Source organism: Trematomus bernacchii, unplaced genomic scaffold (assembly GCF_902827165.1).
Source record: "Trematomus bernacchii unplaced genomic scaffold, fTreBer1.1, whole genome shotgun sequence".
NCBI classification, from domain to species: Eukaryota; Metazoa; Chordata; class Actinopteri; order Perciformes; family Nototheniidae; genus Trematomus; species Trematomus bernacchii.
In genome coordinates, this window is record NW_022987593.1 from 14,219,188 (window position 1) to 14,235,850 (window position 16,663).

Below are 16,663 nucleotides of genomic sequence, written 5' to 3' on the forward strand. Positions count from 1 at the left end.
CATTAGTGCTGGGGGGAAACGATTATTTTGAAAACGATTAATCGGGCGATTATTTTATCGATTGATTGTGCTCGCGTGTGAACTGAGGCTCCGTGATAAATTGTGGTAAAATGACTCACTAAAAAGAGCCGGAATTCCCATCATCTAACAATACCCCCCCCCCCCCCGCTCTCGGGGTGGACGCCCTCTCAGCCCTGGTCCACTTTGTTGCGCAGGTTTGTGAGAATGCCAGACATGGTCTGCAGAAGGCAAATGTAATCCACAGGATCAAAAGCATGGTCTCTCAAAATGACGTTTCATAAAGACACGACAAAGTTTAGACAATAATTAGACGAAAAAAAACACAAGACGAACGGAGCATACTGAGACTCGCGGTGACAGGATGCCGTCTCCCTCTGTCTCCTGTATACCAGAGGTGGGAGTAAGTCATACATGTGCAAGTCCCAAGTTACTGGGGTGAGAGTCAAGCAAGTCAAGTCATACGAAATCCTGATGAATAACCCCAGTTTCCGCATTTAAATCAGTTAAAAGCCAGTGGTTATGAAAACTAGAGTTTTATTTTCCACATTAACAACAATGGAGAGTGGGGCTCTGAAATCATAAAACAGGTAATTGTGTGTGTGTGTGTGTGTGTGTGTGTGTGTGTGTGTGTGTGTGTGTGTGTGTGTGTGTGTGTGTGTGTGTGTGTGTGTGTGTGTGTGTGTGTGTGTGTGTGTGTGTGTGTGTGTGTGTGTGTGTGTGTGTGTGTGTGTGTGTGTGTGTGTGTGTGTGTGTGTGTGTGTGTGTGTGTGTGTGTGTGTGTGTGTGTGTGTGTGTGTGTGTGTGTGTGTGTGTGTGTGTGTGTGTGTGTGGGGGGGAGGTTTTCCTTCTATAAAACAGCTGCGGGCAGCAGATACTGTGAGAGTCGCAGACATGAATACATAGGTCAAGGCAGACTGGTTCACTCTCCTGTTTTGCCGATCCCGTGCTTGAACAAATAACTCAACACCCCTACACAAGTCAAGTCTTTTTATCAATGTTAGTCAAGCAAGTCTCAAGTAAAAAAATATGCGACTCAAGTCAAGTCATGTGACTCGAGTCCCCCACCTCTGGTATATACTGTGGTTAGAATGTTGCTGTATCAAATATAATACAAATATAATAAACCCAAACAGTTGATAAGTAGTATTTTGTAAACTCAAGGTTTATACTAAGTGAGTTTTTATTGTGTTAACTTGTGTATTCATGCTTTTTAGATTGACTTTCTCTCTTTCTCTGTCCGTCTGTTCTAGAAACCGAAAGGAAGAGAGAGACGTCACAGCTGTCAGCAATGTGACAAATCGTTTACAACATCTGTACATTTAAAGCGCCACCTGCATATTCACACGGGAGAAAAAATGTACAGCTGTGAAGAGTGTGGGACAACTTTCACTAGATCAGGTTCTCTCAAAATACATCACCGTGTTCATACTGGAGAAAAACCGTACAGCTGTGAAGAGTGTGGGACAACTTTCACTCAATCAAGTCATCTCAAAAAACATCAACGTATTCACACTGGAGAAAAACCGTACAGCTGTGAAGAGTGTGGGACAACTTTCACTCAATCAAGTCATCTCAAAATACATCAACGTATTCACACGGGAGAAAAACCGTACAGCTGTGAAGAGTGTGGGACAACTTTCACTACATCAGGTGATCTCAAAATACATCACCGTATTCATACTGGAGAAAAACCGTACAGCTGTGAAGAGTGTGGGACAACTTTCACTACATCAAGTCATCTCAAAATACATCACCGTATTCATACTGGAGAAAAACCGTACAGCTGTGAAGAGTGTGGGACAACTTTCACTCAATCAAGTCATCTCAAAATACATCAACGTATTCACACGGGAGAAAAACCGTACAGCTGTGAAGAGTGTGGGACAACTTTCACTACATCAGATTCTCTCAAAATACATCAACGTATTCACACGGGAGAAAAACCGTACAGCTGTGAAGAGTGTGGGACAACTTTCACTACATCAGGTGATCTCAAAATACATCACCGTATTCATACGGGAGAAAAACCGTACAGCTGTGAAGAGTGTGGGACAACTTTCACGACATCAGGTTCTCTCAAAATACATCAACGTTTTCACACGGGAGAAAAACCGTACAGCTGTGAAGAGTGTGGGACAACTTTCACTACATCAGGTGATCTCAAAATACATCACCGTATTCATACTGGAGAAAAACCGTACAGCTGTGAAGAGTGTGGGAAAACGTTCACTACATCAAGTAATCTCAAAGCACATCACCGTATTCATACTGGAGAAAAACCGTACTGGTGTGAAGAGTGTGGAAAAACGTTCACTACATCAAGTAATCTCAAAATACATCATCGTATTCATACTGGAGAAAAACCGTACTGGTGTGAAGAGTGTGGGAAAACGTTCACTACATCAGGTACTCTCAAAATACATCTTCGTGTTCACAAAGGAGAAAAACCATAGTGGTTTTAAGAGTGTGGGAAAACTATGAGAGCCAAGCTAGCTGTTTCCTCCTCCTGATGTCCTGAGAGCTGTAGTTATATAGTCTCATTGAAATAAAGCTTATTTCATTCAAATGTGTCTTTTCTTCAGTGAGATATCTTTATGGATTTCCTTATGACTTGAGAGTCTGATTTTAAAAGTGGTTTAATATTTCTGAGTCTGACTCAAGCAACTTAAATGTTTGCTTTTGGGCAAAGTCATCTGAACATTGTGTACTGTGCAAGTAATGTGGCACTCTACCTTTGTCCCTATATTTAGATAAACAAATTAATCCCCATTATTGCATTTAATCATTCATATTTCACGACACACTGTTACTGTAGCACTGACCACTTTATTGTATAAAGTGCATTCAATTGAAAAAACCATAGTGTTACAGTTAAATGATGTACAATTATAAATACAATTATGTACATAAAAGTATTTACATATAATAAATAGATAATTAACGCCTACAATATCAGAGAAATTAGAATGTAACAATTGCACTGATGGTTCTGTGTGTTTTTTGTCACCAATATTATATTTTAGTTTGCACTGCCTCCACGGCTATGGTTATGGCATGATAAGAACTGCTCTGTATTCCTAAAGTTTGACCTTTCTGGCAAAATATTAAATTGATTCAGTATAAATGATGGCAACAGCATAAACTAAGGTAAACACAGGTAAAAAAGCTCAAGTGGATACAAATCAGATGCATGAAACACATTCACTTTTGTAGATCCCAGGATTTATTTTTCATCAGCAGGTATGAATCAAATGTTAGGGTATCAATGACTTCTTGTAAACTAACATTTGTTGTTATGCAAGTCAACAACAACGAGATCTCACTCCACTGCAGAAGAAGAACAGGAATGATCCAGCTATTGAACCCAGTTGGATTCTTTAGGACTTTTTCAGGTTCAAACCCCACTGCAGTCAGCATGTCGTTGTGTCCCTGGGCAAGACACTTCACCCCACAGTATTGAGTATGTAAGTTGCTTTGGATGAAAGCGTCTAACAAGTAACATGTAATGTAATGTGCATAAAAGTATTTACACTTTTTACATTAATGACGTACATATGAATGAAAACTATTTACAATATACATCAAATATAAAAGTCGACATGAAAAATAAACTTCACCCCGAATTGCTCCTGTGGGGATTGCCCACAGTATTGAGTATGTAAGTCGCTTTGGATAAAAGCGTCTAACAAGTAACATGTAATGTAATGTACATACAACTATTTACATTAATGACGTGCATATATTTACAATATACATAATAAATATAAAACAACATGAAAAATAAAAATGATAACACAGCAAGTTGAAAAACATTTAAAGGGCCCATGTCATGGCCATTTCCACTGATCATAATTACATTGTTGAGGTATACTAAAATAGATTTATTCTGTGCAATTTTCCAAACTCACATTGGTTTCGCATACAGCATCTCTGTCAAGCATGTGTATTCAGCAGTATTCACTCTCTCCACTAAACGACTCGTTGGAGCTCTTGCCCCCCCCTCCCTGTGAGCCTAGTGTGCTCCGATTGGTCAGCTCGGCCACTCTGTTCTGATTAGTCAACCACCAGAGAGGCTGCGCCCATGTCTAAACGGCTGCTCTCAGCCGAACATCAGTCTTATCATGGCCCGTTATAAACTACTACTGTTTGATGAGAAATCAAATCATGGTTTGCTATATATAGTATTTCCATTCAACTTTATTTTTAGAAATGTACAAAATGAACGTAAATATACATATATACACGGTATATCGTCAATTACTCCCCGTTGTCGGCATCTTGCTTATAGCAGCCGGGGCTTTTTGAGACGATGCCTCAGTGTGGTCGTCCAGTCATGTATTGTCCGGCAGGATCTACCTGGACGAAATAAAATGCAAATCACAAAATATTAGAGAAACTTAGTTGTTTTAGATTCGTTAGTAGTAGTTGTGGTAGGAGTGTGGATCTATATAATGAACAGCTTGCCTGCTAATATGCTAACCTAGCTTTGTTTACCTTGGTATCTAACACGATATGAACGTTAGCTTGGAGGAACCGCAAATATAATGTAGTGTAATAAAACTACTATGAACAAAAGCTAGTGGTTCATATTAGGCTAGCAATAACGTGTTTATAATTGCAATATTATACGGGTATTCTGCTACGTTCGGTCATACATTGTAACTTGCATGAATACATTGTTTTGCGCTAGCATACAGCTAGCCTTGTTAGCTATACATGTACATGTACTGTCACAATGTACGGTAAATCACCCGGAGTATACTGTATGAGAATTCCGTGTGTGTGACTGCAGACATTCTCCTGCCATGACAAACATGTACTGTAAGGCCATCTGCTGACATTGTAGTTGATATATTTAAACGCTAGCAACGTAGCATAACAAAAATGTTTTTCCGACCAAACTAAGGTCTAGCTCAGTCGGTTAGATTGGTAGCATACACGCTACGCCAGCTATAATGTAATTACGTTTCGCGACTGACCGTACGGTAAATCACCAGGAGTATACGGTCTATGACTATTTCGTGTGTGAATGCAGACATTATCCAGCTATGAGGAACATGTATGTAAGGCGATCTGCTAATATTGGAGTTGATATATGGAAACGCTAGCAACTTAGTTAGCACAGTTAGCACTGGCTTAGCAGTCCGAAACATGTTTACACATTTAAACAGTCGTGGTAGATACCTTGTTTGATAAATACACAAATAACAATGCAAACTTACAGGTTGTGTACCAGAATCTTCCCCTGCTCCAAACGGTCCAAACAAGCTGTGCATATCCAGCCTCAAACTGGGCAATGTTTTGGAAGCTTTCGTCTGTGAAATGCCCCCCCCCCTCCTTTGCAGGGGGGCGTGGTCAGCTGCAGCTCATGCAAAGACAGGGCTGGAGGAGAGCAAAATGAGGCATGGCTAAAATGCATGATCTGTTTGGTATTTTGAAAAAAAAACTTCACAGACAGGTTTTATATAGGTATGGCCCTACAATATATTATTCAAATATAGCATGGTAGGTCCACTTTAAGTATAATAAACTTCTGCTTGTCTTATATTGTACTTCTTAAATATATATGTTCAAATATATTACACAGTATTCATGTGCTAATGAGCCCAATTTTCAATTAAATTCAGTCAATTAAAGTTGAAAACATCTTCTTGCAAATCTTATGTTGATAAGAAAAAAGCCCAATAACAAATGTACATAACAACCTTGAAATACACCCTTCATATTTCCTCTTATCATAATCAATCTGAAGCTTCTGATTTAAGGAATGAGCTGCCAACACAATAAATGAAACCCTCTGCAGAGTGTTGTATTTTTCTGTAAAAAGTCCCCTCTAAGTTTGTTAGAAAACACAGCGGTTTCTGAGGGTGTTTTTCACACGGCAGGAGATGAGTGATGACCAGCTTCTATGTTCCTCTATCTCATAAACAGGTGGGAAATATAACCAGCACTAGTACTGGTCATAATAAGTGTGGTTTATTCACTGACATTTCCTGTGTGAAGTGGAAGTTGGGTGAGGTGATGCACACACTCCTCCCTGCTGCCTCCTCCAGCTGCTGGCCTGTTCACACATCTGTACTTGACTCCCTCCCAGTCTGATGCTCACTGTCTTGAATCTCCTCGTAGATCTGCTCAGGTTCAGCTTCGTCATCGTTGGGGGTTCTCTTTTCTCTGTTTTTGAAGAAGTGTCTGAGGGTTATGATCCCCAGAAGCCAAAGCAGCCACAACAGCTACTCGCACGCGTATTTGCCAAAAGTCACATGGTCGTTGGTTCTCTGGTTCTGCAGTGGTTCCCTCCTGTCCTGAGTCAACACCCTGTCCCTTGTTTCTCTGTGTGACTGGTTTAAATCCAGCTTCAGGATCCACCATGTTGAGATCCTTCATTACTTCCAGATATATCCGGTAGTTATTACACAAATACATTCTTTCAAGATCGGTCGTAACATTTTCTGTCACCAGTGAATTATCTGATCCGAAAGCAAAGCGCTTGTCAATGATGTTCACTTTGCCATTTTCTATAGTGACAAGAGGCAGAGTTTTACCATTACCATCCTTATACAAACTCCATTTTACATCTCCTTTCTTATGAGGACAGGGCAGTGTAGCCTTCATGCCCGGCAGCGCTGTTATTTTTTCAGGAACAGCTGAAAAGCAAAAAGCAGAAAGAAGTTACACATGTATGGACCCAACAGCCTTGACAAGCTGGACAATTGATTTGCTCATGGTGGTTTTAATTTATAGTTTTTCTATATTTAAAAAAAAAAACAGGCAAACCTAAGAAACAAGTTACATTTTTGTCCGTGCTAAATTCTACCGAAAGAGCGTGTTAACTCAAATGTTTTCATTCTTTTTCTTTTTCATATTATGCTCATTTTCAGGGTCACATTTGTATTTTGTACGTCTACTGTAATGTGATGCTTTAATGTTCAAAAAGCTCTTTCCCAGAGAAACGGCCCCTGGAGGGAACACAGGGATTTCAGCCTCTGCAGACCATTTACATGCACACAAACCTGTATAACACACTACAGGAAAGGGAGAACCCCAAAAAGCAGAATACAGCCCCTTTAAGCTACTAAACAAAAGATTGTAAACTAAAACACTTTTTCAACATATCACAGAGTAAAACTTGACATGTCTTTGACTTGATTTATATTATTCATTTCAATGTCGAATCATCCAGATTCATGAATATTTTAATAGAAACATGTTAAAAATAGATATTCTTACCTGTATAGCTGATAGAGAAGCATGCAGCGAGCAACAGGAAGTAGAGACAAAGCAGCATCTCTGCAGCTGGTGAACTCTGCTGTGTCAGATACAACTTAGTCTTCTTTTTAATCTAAGAGGAAGTTATGAGTAATATGGCTGGGGGTCGAAAAGATCTTGAGTGATTGGCTGTTTTATACCGTGGGGAGTTTCTCTGTGCAGTACAGGGAAAGGTTGAACTAATCAGATCTTAAAGGTCCCATGTCATGGCCATTTCTACTGATTATATTTCCATTGTTGAGGTCTACTAGAATAGATTTAGATTGTGCAATTTTCCAAAATCACATTGGTTTCTCATACAGCATATCTGTATAGTATGTGTATTCACTCTCTGTCCTAAACGGCTTGTTGGAGCTCCTGCCCCCCCTCCCTGTGAGCCCAGTGTGCTCTGATTGGTCTGGACGTTGCGAGGCTCGTTGCTGCTCGCCGCTGCTGCGAGGAGCGGACAGGTTTCCGGGTCGGCGATACAGCGAGAACAAGCGAAACTCATCCTGAGCACAGACAAACACTCACAGCCGAAGTAAAATCAATAAGTGTGGCTTGATATTGAGTAAGAAAAAGGTTTATAACGCTGTGAGAATGGGTCTGCGGAGAGCATTTCTCCGCGATCCCAACAGTCTATTACCAGCATTCAGGGAGCTCTATGCAAGTGGCCAAGGGATCCTGAAAATGTATTCCTCCTTTCATGACATGGATATAGTTATATACGCTTTAATATCTTGCCATTTTGATTAGTGCAACTCCTTACAATAGGTATCATGCATAATTCTTGCTCCCCTCTGCAGCTGGTCAAAAATGATTGGGGTATAATAATAATAATAATAATAATAATAATAATAATAACTTGGATTGATTTGCCTTTCAAGAAACCAAAGGACACATGGACTCCCTGTTAGTTAGCCAAGGGATCCTGGTGTGTGAGGTGCTCCACGGATTGGTTCATTTGGGCCAATCCGGTCATTTGTTGTTGATTTGGGTGTTCACACGTCACAGAACCCAGGAAGCAAACAATGGAAAATGAGAAATCTCCAACGAACGCCAGTACCTATCGGACATCCTCCACCCACATGCCCCACTGCGGTCTTCAGACTCTGGCCTGCTTACCACCCCCTGCACCAAACTGCGAACCTTCGGGGACAGAGCCTTCAGCGTGGCAGCCCCCACCCTCTGGAACGCTCTCCCTGCGGAGATCCGCAACATCCCCACACTTGACACCTTCAAAAGGGCCCTCAAGACCCATCTGTTTACTAAGGCCTTTGGCCCCTAAATCTATCTGTTGTTTTGTCTGTCTGACTGGTTGTCTGACTGCCTTTTGTTTTGTTATGTTTGTTTTTGCCCTATTCTTCTTTGTTAAAGCGACCTTGGGTCCCATGAAAGGCGCTATATAAATCCAAGCTATTATTATTATTAACGAGGCGTTCTGGGGCAGCACAGACAGGTCTTTTCTGTGTTAGAGTTTTACTCGCTACAGGGTGTACTTTGAGGGTTTTTGACTCTGCAGACCGTTTACATGCAGAAAAACCTACATAACACACAAGGGGACGGGTAATAACCGGAAAAGCATGACATGGGCCCTTTAAAACGACATTTTCTTCTGTCACTGTGAGAAAGGACATCTGCTGCTGAAATATTTAATAAAGTGATTTGCACCATTTCTCTTTCACTCAATTTGACTGAAATTAGATCTACAGTTAGTCTAACCATTGAATATTATTATACTGTATACATGTTTTTTTCAGTACAGTTTAACCATGTAGCACATATGTACAATCAGTGGCGTTTTTATATGTACAAAAGTGGTGGGGCACAAAAAACTTAGATGTCTATATATAAGCTTCTGCAGTGACGTGCAGTGAGGTTCATGGCTGCTGAGGCACTGGCACTGACTCTTCAGGTTTACAAATATTATATTTTGACCTAAACCAAAATATAATATTATTTTCAAAAGCTTTTTTTGTCTGATGCTTCGATTAATTTTAAACGGACAGTTCAACAAAAGGATACCCAAAAAATGTAATTGTATCATTTAAATATTGGATTGTTCTCTCTTAGTAAGATCCCATTTTCAAAAAATTGCGGTCTTACCTTGACTTGAAGATGAAGTCCATTTGCCTATCCTTCTGGACAAAAATTTCTATAACTTTTTTGTAAAAGTCCTTATCTTCTTGTAGTTTCAAAAGTCTATCATAAATCTAATCGATAGATTTATGATAAAAAAATTATAAAAGTAGGGTAGACATGTGGATGTTATCCGGCTGAACAAAACGTGCATTTATCTAACAGGTACGTTTCCCACAGATCTTATTTACAGCTATTTTCTAAAATTCTATGGAGAAACCTCATTGCTTTTTTGCAGCTTACTTCCTGGTTTTAGGACGCGTCACTGCAGCTCTCTCATCTCCTCTTCAAGCACCACACTTTTCGCGGCACACGTACTTACAGCCAATCAGCTCTGAATGATGTGAGATGACGTATGGTGGGGATGGCAGCTCTGTGCCCCTTTGGTCTTTTTTTTTTTGCCACACACATTACATTGAAAAATACTCTGAGCATGCGCAGTGTAGTTTTTACAGTCACCGTTCACTTAAACAGTGAGAGGGAGGGGCACGATCAGGTTTTGTCCCACATGGCTCAAAACGGCACTGTAGACACTAATTAGAAGAACACAGACTAAAACAGCAATGTACAGACGAATCAGATGATTAAACATGACCTTAAAATATATTTTATATATTTTTTTATTTCTTTTTTTGCATCTCTTTGCATTTTTTGTAATCATGTGTAATACTTTCTGCTGACACTAGGTGGGGCTGTGCCCCACCTGCCCCTAATGACCAGTCGCCACTGTGTACAATGTGCACATATTGTACTCACACTACCCCACTGCATTCCTTAGATACTCTATTGATATACTGTATTATTCCTATTTTATTTCTACAGGTATACATACTGTATATTTCAACCATATTCGATGTAAATATTGCTATATTTTTTATTTTATTATAGTTTTCTTAAGATAGTTTTTTTTATCCGTGTTTAGAATTTTGTTTTATTTTATGTATGCACCAAAAACACAAAGATAAAAAGAAAATTCGGTATCTTTTATTTGTATTCTTATCCCTGCGTGAACTCCCATCTGCTCTACCCTCATTACGTGAACTGGTATTTGAAACATCAACACGTCACTGCTTCTGGTTTTCTCAAAGTACATTTTCCGGCGAGAGGAAATGCTGTTCTTTATTCCAGACAATTATAGTACAACACATCGCCTACCCTAACAACTAAACATAGTTGTTTAAATAAAATATATTATTTACACTCTGCAGTTGTTAATTAGCTCAGATGCTTCTAGGACTTGGTGGTGTTGGACGGCTGGCCGATCTTTGACAGATCCGCGAACGACACGTTGGCCGAGCCTCGCTTCACTGGTTTGGCCTGAAAAAGAGAAAGAAACAAACTAAATGTAAACAATTAAATCACTTTTCTTGATGAAATATCTCCTCTGCTCACGCATCTGATGGATAAGACACAGCAGGGATTGTTTCTGATAAAAGGTGCGTACATTTTTGGTTATTTGGAATAAACAGAAAACAAGTATTTGGCATATATACGAGGCAATAAACATTTGAAGGAATATCATAATGATGCACATACAGTTTGATAAAGACAGTTGAATTCTGGGAATTGTAGTACAAAAACACCAAACTAAAATGGCATTTTTCTGCTTCCTTTTATAGCACCATTTAAGAAGTCAAAAATTCATTTAAACTGCAACCATGTGCCAAAGTTTAGAGTATTTAGTATAACAAATCAATTATAATTCAAGTGTAAAATATTACATATAACTCAATGTAGCATATACCTAAATGACAAAGGCCAGTGATTTTGGCCAGCGTCGGACCGATACCAATACTATCTATCAGACTGGTGCCTCCCTAGAGCAAAGTACCAACAATAAAGACAAATAAACTATAAACAACAACCTTTAGGAGCACTGTGTGTGTTTGTGTTCCCCTTGTGAACACCTGAGTTACCTGAGACTCGTGAGGCTTCCAGCCGATCATGTAGAGCAGGGGTGTCAAACTCAAGGCCCGGGGGCCAAATCCGGCCCGCGACTTCATTTTCTGTGGCCCGGCAAGAGCTTGCAAAGAATATAATACGTTTAATATACGGTTACATGCCACTTTACAGAAGCAGGTTGCCCATAAACTACATGTCCCACAATGCATCTCGTTTTGTGACATGCGCACTGAAGAGACTTGCAATGATTTGCCCTGGACTTCTGCTTTCAGACGTAGTTAATTACTAAGTTATTATCCTATCCGATAATAATCCAATTCAGAGGCAATAATGTAATATAATACATTATTTTATATATATATTATATATATTTAGATATGTATATTTATATAGTTACAACCGGCCCTTTGAGTGCAACCTTTATGCGAATGTGGCCCGCGATGAAATTTAGTTTGACACCCCTGATGTAGAGGATCTCGAAGGTAACAGGTGTTATGCCGTAGATTGAAGCCTTGCCGTAGATTGAAGCCCTGTCCGCGGGGACGCGCACAGGTGACGTCATCGCCTGTATTGAGTTTCGCCGAGTTTTCAAAGCTTTTTTCTCTCTTTTGAATGATATATTTCACATCAGATTAAACAGCAAACGGCTGAATAAATAATGTGCATACAATTGCAAGGTTGCTCGTTTTAAGGAAAGGCAATGAAAGGATAAGATGTCATTTGTCAGTATAGTCCTATTTCTTAAAACCTTCGCTGTTGTTTAAGTGTCTGATACTTGATAACCACGAATAGTAAGCAATGATATAACAGTAATGATATAACATATATGATAATGTAAAACACTGTGTTATTTTCAATCAAGCCTAAAAGATAATTTGTTCAAACTAGCTCCACTCGCTTTAATTGCTCCTTTGAATGTAATTTTCCTCTGTGGTTTCCTACTCAACACATTTTTGTATATATATATGCCACTCATATTTTATTTTTTATTTTATTTTAAGGTGACATTGAATGTTTTGAAAGGTGCCCTAAAATAAAGTTTATTATTGATTAGTGCCTATATCACACTATTAATGTTCTTTATTTTAGACTAGGTTTTTCCTGGTGTCAATAGGGAAGATCTGCACTGTTCTCTACATAACATGTTCAGCAGAGCAGGTATTTCTCCTGCCAGATATGGCACCCCCCCTACAACTTTGTCCAGGACAGTCACAACTTCACCAAAATCACATTGGTGTTTGCTGTTCCCCTCTAGTTTATGCTCACCAAAGCATTTTACTCTGGGCCCAGCAGGTGAAAAATTAAAGAGGGGCTTCCAAATCCGGCAGACCAGGTGTTGTAGCTGCCGGATTTGGAAGCCCCCCTATATCTTTGTCCAGGATAGTCACAATTTCACCAAAATCACACTGGTGTTGCCTGTTCCCCTCTAGTTTGTGCTCACCAAAGCATTTTACTCTGGGCCCAGCAAGTGAAAAACTAAAGAGGGGCTTCCATATCCGGCAGACCAGGTGTTGTAGCTGCCGGATTTGGAAGCCCCCCTATACCTTTGTCCAGGATAGTCACAACTTCACCAAAATCATACTGGTGTTGCCTGTTCCCCTCTACTTTGTGCTCACAAAAGCATGTTACTCTGGGCCCAGCAGGTGAAAAATTATAGGGGGGCTTCCATATCCGGCAGCCAGCCAAAACACCTTCTCTGCCGGATATGGAAGCCCCTCTTTAGTTTTTCACCTGCTGGGCCCAGAGTAAAATGCTTTTGCGAGCACAAACTAGAGGGGAACAGCAAACACCAATGTGATTTTGGTGAAGTTGTGACTGTCCTGGACAAAGTTGTAGGGGGGGTGCCATATCTGGCAGGAGAAATACCTGCTCTGCTGAACATGTTATGTAGAGAACAGTGCAGATCTTCCCTATTGACACCAGGAAAAACCTAGTCTAAAATAAAGAACATTAATAGTGTGATATAGGCACTAATCAATAATAAACTTTATTTTAGGGCACCTTTCAAAACATTCAATGTCACCTTAAAATAAAATAAAAAATAAAATATGAGTGGCATATATATATACAAAAATGTGTTGAGTAGGAAACCACAGAGGAAAATTACATTCAAAGGAGCAATTAAAGCGAGTGGAGCTAGTTTGAACAAATTATCTTTTAGGCTTGATTGAAAATAACACAGTGTCTTATATTATCATATATGTTATATCATTACTGTTATATCATTGCTTACTATTCGTGGTTATCAAGTATCAGACACTTAAACAACAGCGAAGGTTTTAAGAAATAGGACTATACTGACAAATGACATCTTATCCTTTCATTGCCTTTCCTTAAAACGAGCAACCTTGCAATTGTATGCACATTATTTATTCAGCCGTTTGCTGTTTAATCTGATGTGAAATATATCATTCAAAAGAGAGAAAAAAGCTTTGAAAACTCGGCGAAACTCAATACAGGCGATGACGTCACCTGTGCGCGTCCCCGCGGACAGGGCTTCAATCTACGGCAAGGCTTCAATCTACGGCATAACACCGGCACCGACCCGTCCTCGCTGCCGTACATCTCTGAAACACATTCAAACACACACACATAAACACATGCTATAAGGAAGCAAAAACATTGGTGTTTTATTTTACTTTTGATGAAGCTAAGCTAGCAGTTTGCTTCTGCTTCAAGGGTTTGTGCTAAGCTACAGAAGGCTAACCAGCACACATATGAGTTTGACCATTAAAGCTGACAGCGGGCTGAATGTAACAGCATTTCCTAAACACTGCACTGAAGTACAACCTTTACGAGATCCTTTTCTTCAGTATTTCCTATGTATGCTACTTTATACTTCTACTCTTGTACATCTTAGTGGGAAATAACATCCTTTTTTCTGCATTATATTTCTTGACAGCTTTAGTATGCCGATTAAGATTCTTATACAAAATATAAAACAACTATTAAATGATAATATGTTATTATAAATGAATCTACCCTGCACTATTGACGTAGCTACAACAATAAAGAGCACATGAATGCTTTAATAATAATACAGGAATATTATGTTATTCTGAAAATGGTATTCTGCATATTGAGTATTTTTAGTGTTCCTACTTTGATGTTTTTATGTTGTACTTGTATCTGAACTACGTTTTGAATGCAGGACTTCTACATGTATCATAGTATTGTTGCACTTCTAATCAAAGATCTGAGTACTTCTTCACGACTGAAACCTGATATCATCTGAGGATGCAAAGCAAAAACCATGTGAAGAAACGATTCACACCTTTTTGTTCCCACGCTTTCTGTACTGCAGCGTGTTAAAGACTTCAGCTCTAAGTGTCCAATAGAGGAAGTTAAACCAGCAGAGTTCAAACAGCGGCAGCAATGTGAGTATGTGAGGCTGATGTGTCAGTGTGCATACTGAGGAACCATAACACCAGATCAGGCTTAATAAGGTTAACACTGTGGGAGAATGAGAACAGAGAAAACAGAAGTGTCAGAAATAAAGAAACACCTAAATATGGAATCATATTTCAAGAATAAGTCAGACCCAATGTTATATTTTTACTATTTTTAACACATCCAAAAAATGTGGCTCTCTGCTCCAACACATTTGCACCATTTATACTTACAAACGTGATATTTGCACTATTCATCTTGCACATAATGAACCACCAACACTATTCAATTAATGCTTAAATCATACAGTGTAACTAACATTTATAACATCTGTATAGTTTACCTAGAGCAGGGGTGTCAAACTCAAATACACAGTGGGCCAAAATTTAAAAAAATGGGTGCTCGTCGAGGGCCGGACTGGTTCAATTTGTATTGCAAAACTTATTGAAATGAACTTATTGCAAATATTAAACCTGGGACTAACAAAGCTTAAAGGTGGGGTAGGTAAGTTTGAGAAACCGGCTCGAGATACACTTTTTGTTATATTCCATGGAATGCTCTTAACATCCCGATAGCAATGAATATCTTAAGTGCTTTGACAACAAATCCATTAAAAAATGTCATCTGTGGAAGCCGTAGTACTGTAAAAAGCACGACCAATCATTTTAGCCGGCCCGGCTAAAATAACTGGATGGCCTACCTGCCTGTCAGCCTTCCATCTGTGCACAAACTGATCTCGTGCCCTCATTGGTCATGTGCGCGTTCGTGTGTGTTGGAGGAGGGGCTCTGTAAGGAAGTAGCAGATTTCTTCCGTCTGTGTATTTTCAAATTCTAGCGCACTCGAGCCGGTTTCTCCAAAATTAGCTACCCCACCTTTAAATGATTGCCTATAAAAACAACATTAAACATTAAATAATCAGTTGCATTCATTTCTTATGGCTCTATCTGCAGCTTTTCCGGAGTCATTTCTTATGATTACATTTTTCCACAGGCCAACAACAGCTTCAAAAAAACTATTTCCCTCAAAGAAAAAACCAAACATGCCCTCTTGTCTCAAGAAAAAAAGTGCAGAAGGAAACATCCATTGAAACTCATTTTGCTGCTCTGTGATGCTAGTTCAAGCCAGATACTTGGCATCTCATCTTGGGTGCAAGTTCATCAATGTTTGGGGTCAGGCTCTGAGCTGAGGAGATCCTCAGGATTGAGTGAAGGTGTGCGTGCAATATACCGGCGGGCCAGATCTAATAGTAATTAAACATTATCCTGCGGGCCGAAATTAAATCCACCACGGGCCTGATTTGGCCCCCGGGCCTTGAGTTTGACACATGTGACCTAGAGGATCAATTATGCTGTAGTACTTACTGCACTTTCTGTAAATTATATAGAATATTAATATATGCACTCCTGGTGGGAAGCAGTGTATTCTATGGGTTAAAGGAAAAAGTATTTAGAATAACCAAGAAATTATAATTCCATTGTAAAATTGTGGGAAAAGTACTTGGTGTACCTCAATGACAAAGGCCAGTGATTTTGGCCAGATTCTAGTGGGCTCAATGGAAAATGCGGAACTGGATTCACTGACAGGAAGTGGACTAAAGAAATTGACTAAAATGTATGCTTATATCTTAATGTATGTCAAATGTGAGTACATATGTATTTGTAAAGCACTTGATATGTATATATACTACTATATACTACAACTATATGTTTTTGAGTGATTCCTTAGTCCATCAAATGGCAGAAAATGGTGAAAAAGTTTACAGTTTCCAAGAACACCAAGTTCTGTATTTTAAATTACATTTACATGAATCAAACATCATTATATAGGAAAAGCTGGAACACGAAAATATAGTTCATATTTTTGCTAATTAAATGACTCAAAATCAAATGTATAGAGATGTATTTTCTGTTTTTTTTAGCTTGTGTTTAACCATCTGATTTATCCGTGCGCGTTTTCCCTCTTTGG

At 39.2% G+C, this 16,663-nt stretch overlaps 1 protein-coding gene and 1 pseudogene across 1 annotated transcript in view; one reads left to right on the forward strand and one right to left on the reverse strand.

The window, feature by feature from the left end:
- LOC117481734 (E3 ubiquitin-protein ligase TRIM39-like) overlaps positions 1 to 16,663 on the reverse strand; it is a 937,572-nt gene that overhangs the window by 570,111 nt on the left and 350,798 nt on the right. The window lies entirely within an intron of this gene.
- LOC117481731 overlaps positions 10,765 to 16,663 on the forward strand; it is a 29,561-nt pseudogene continuing 23,662 nt past the window's right edge.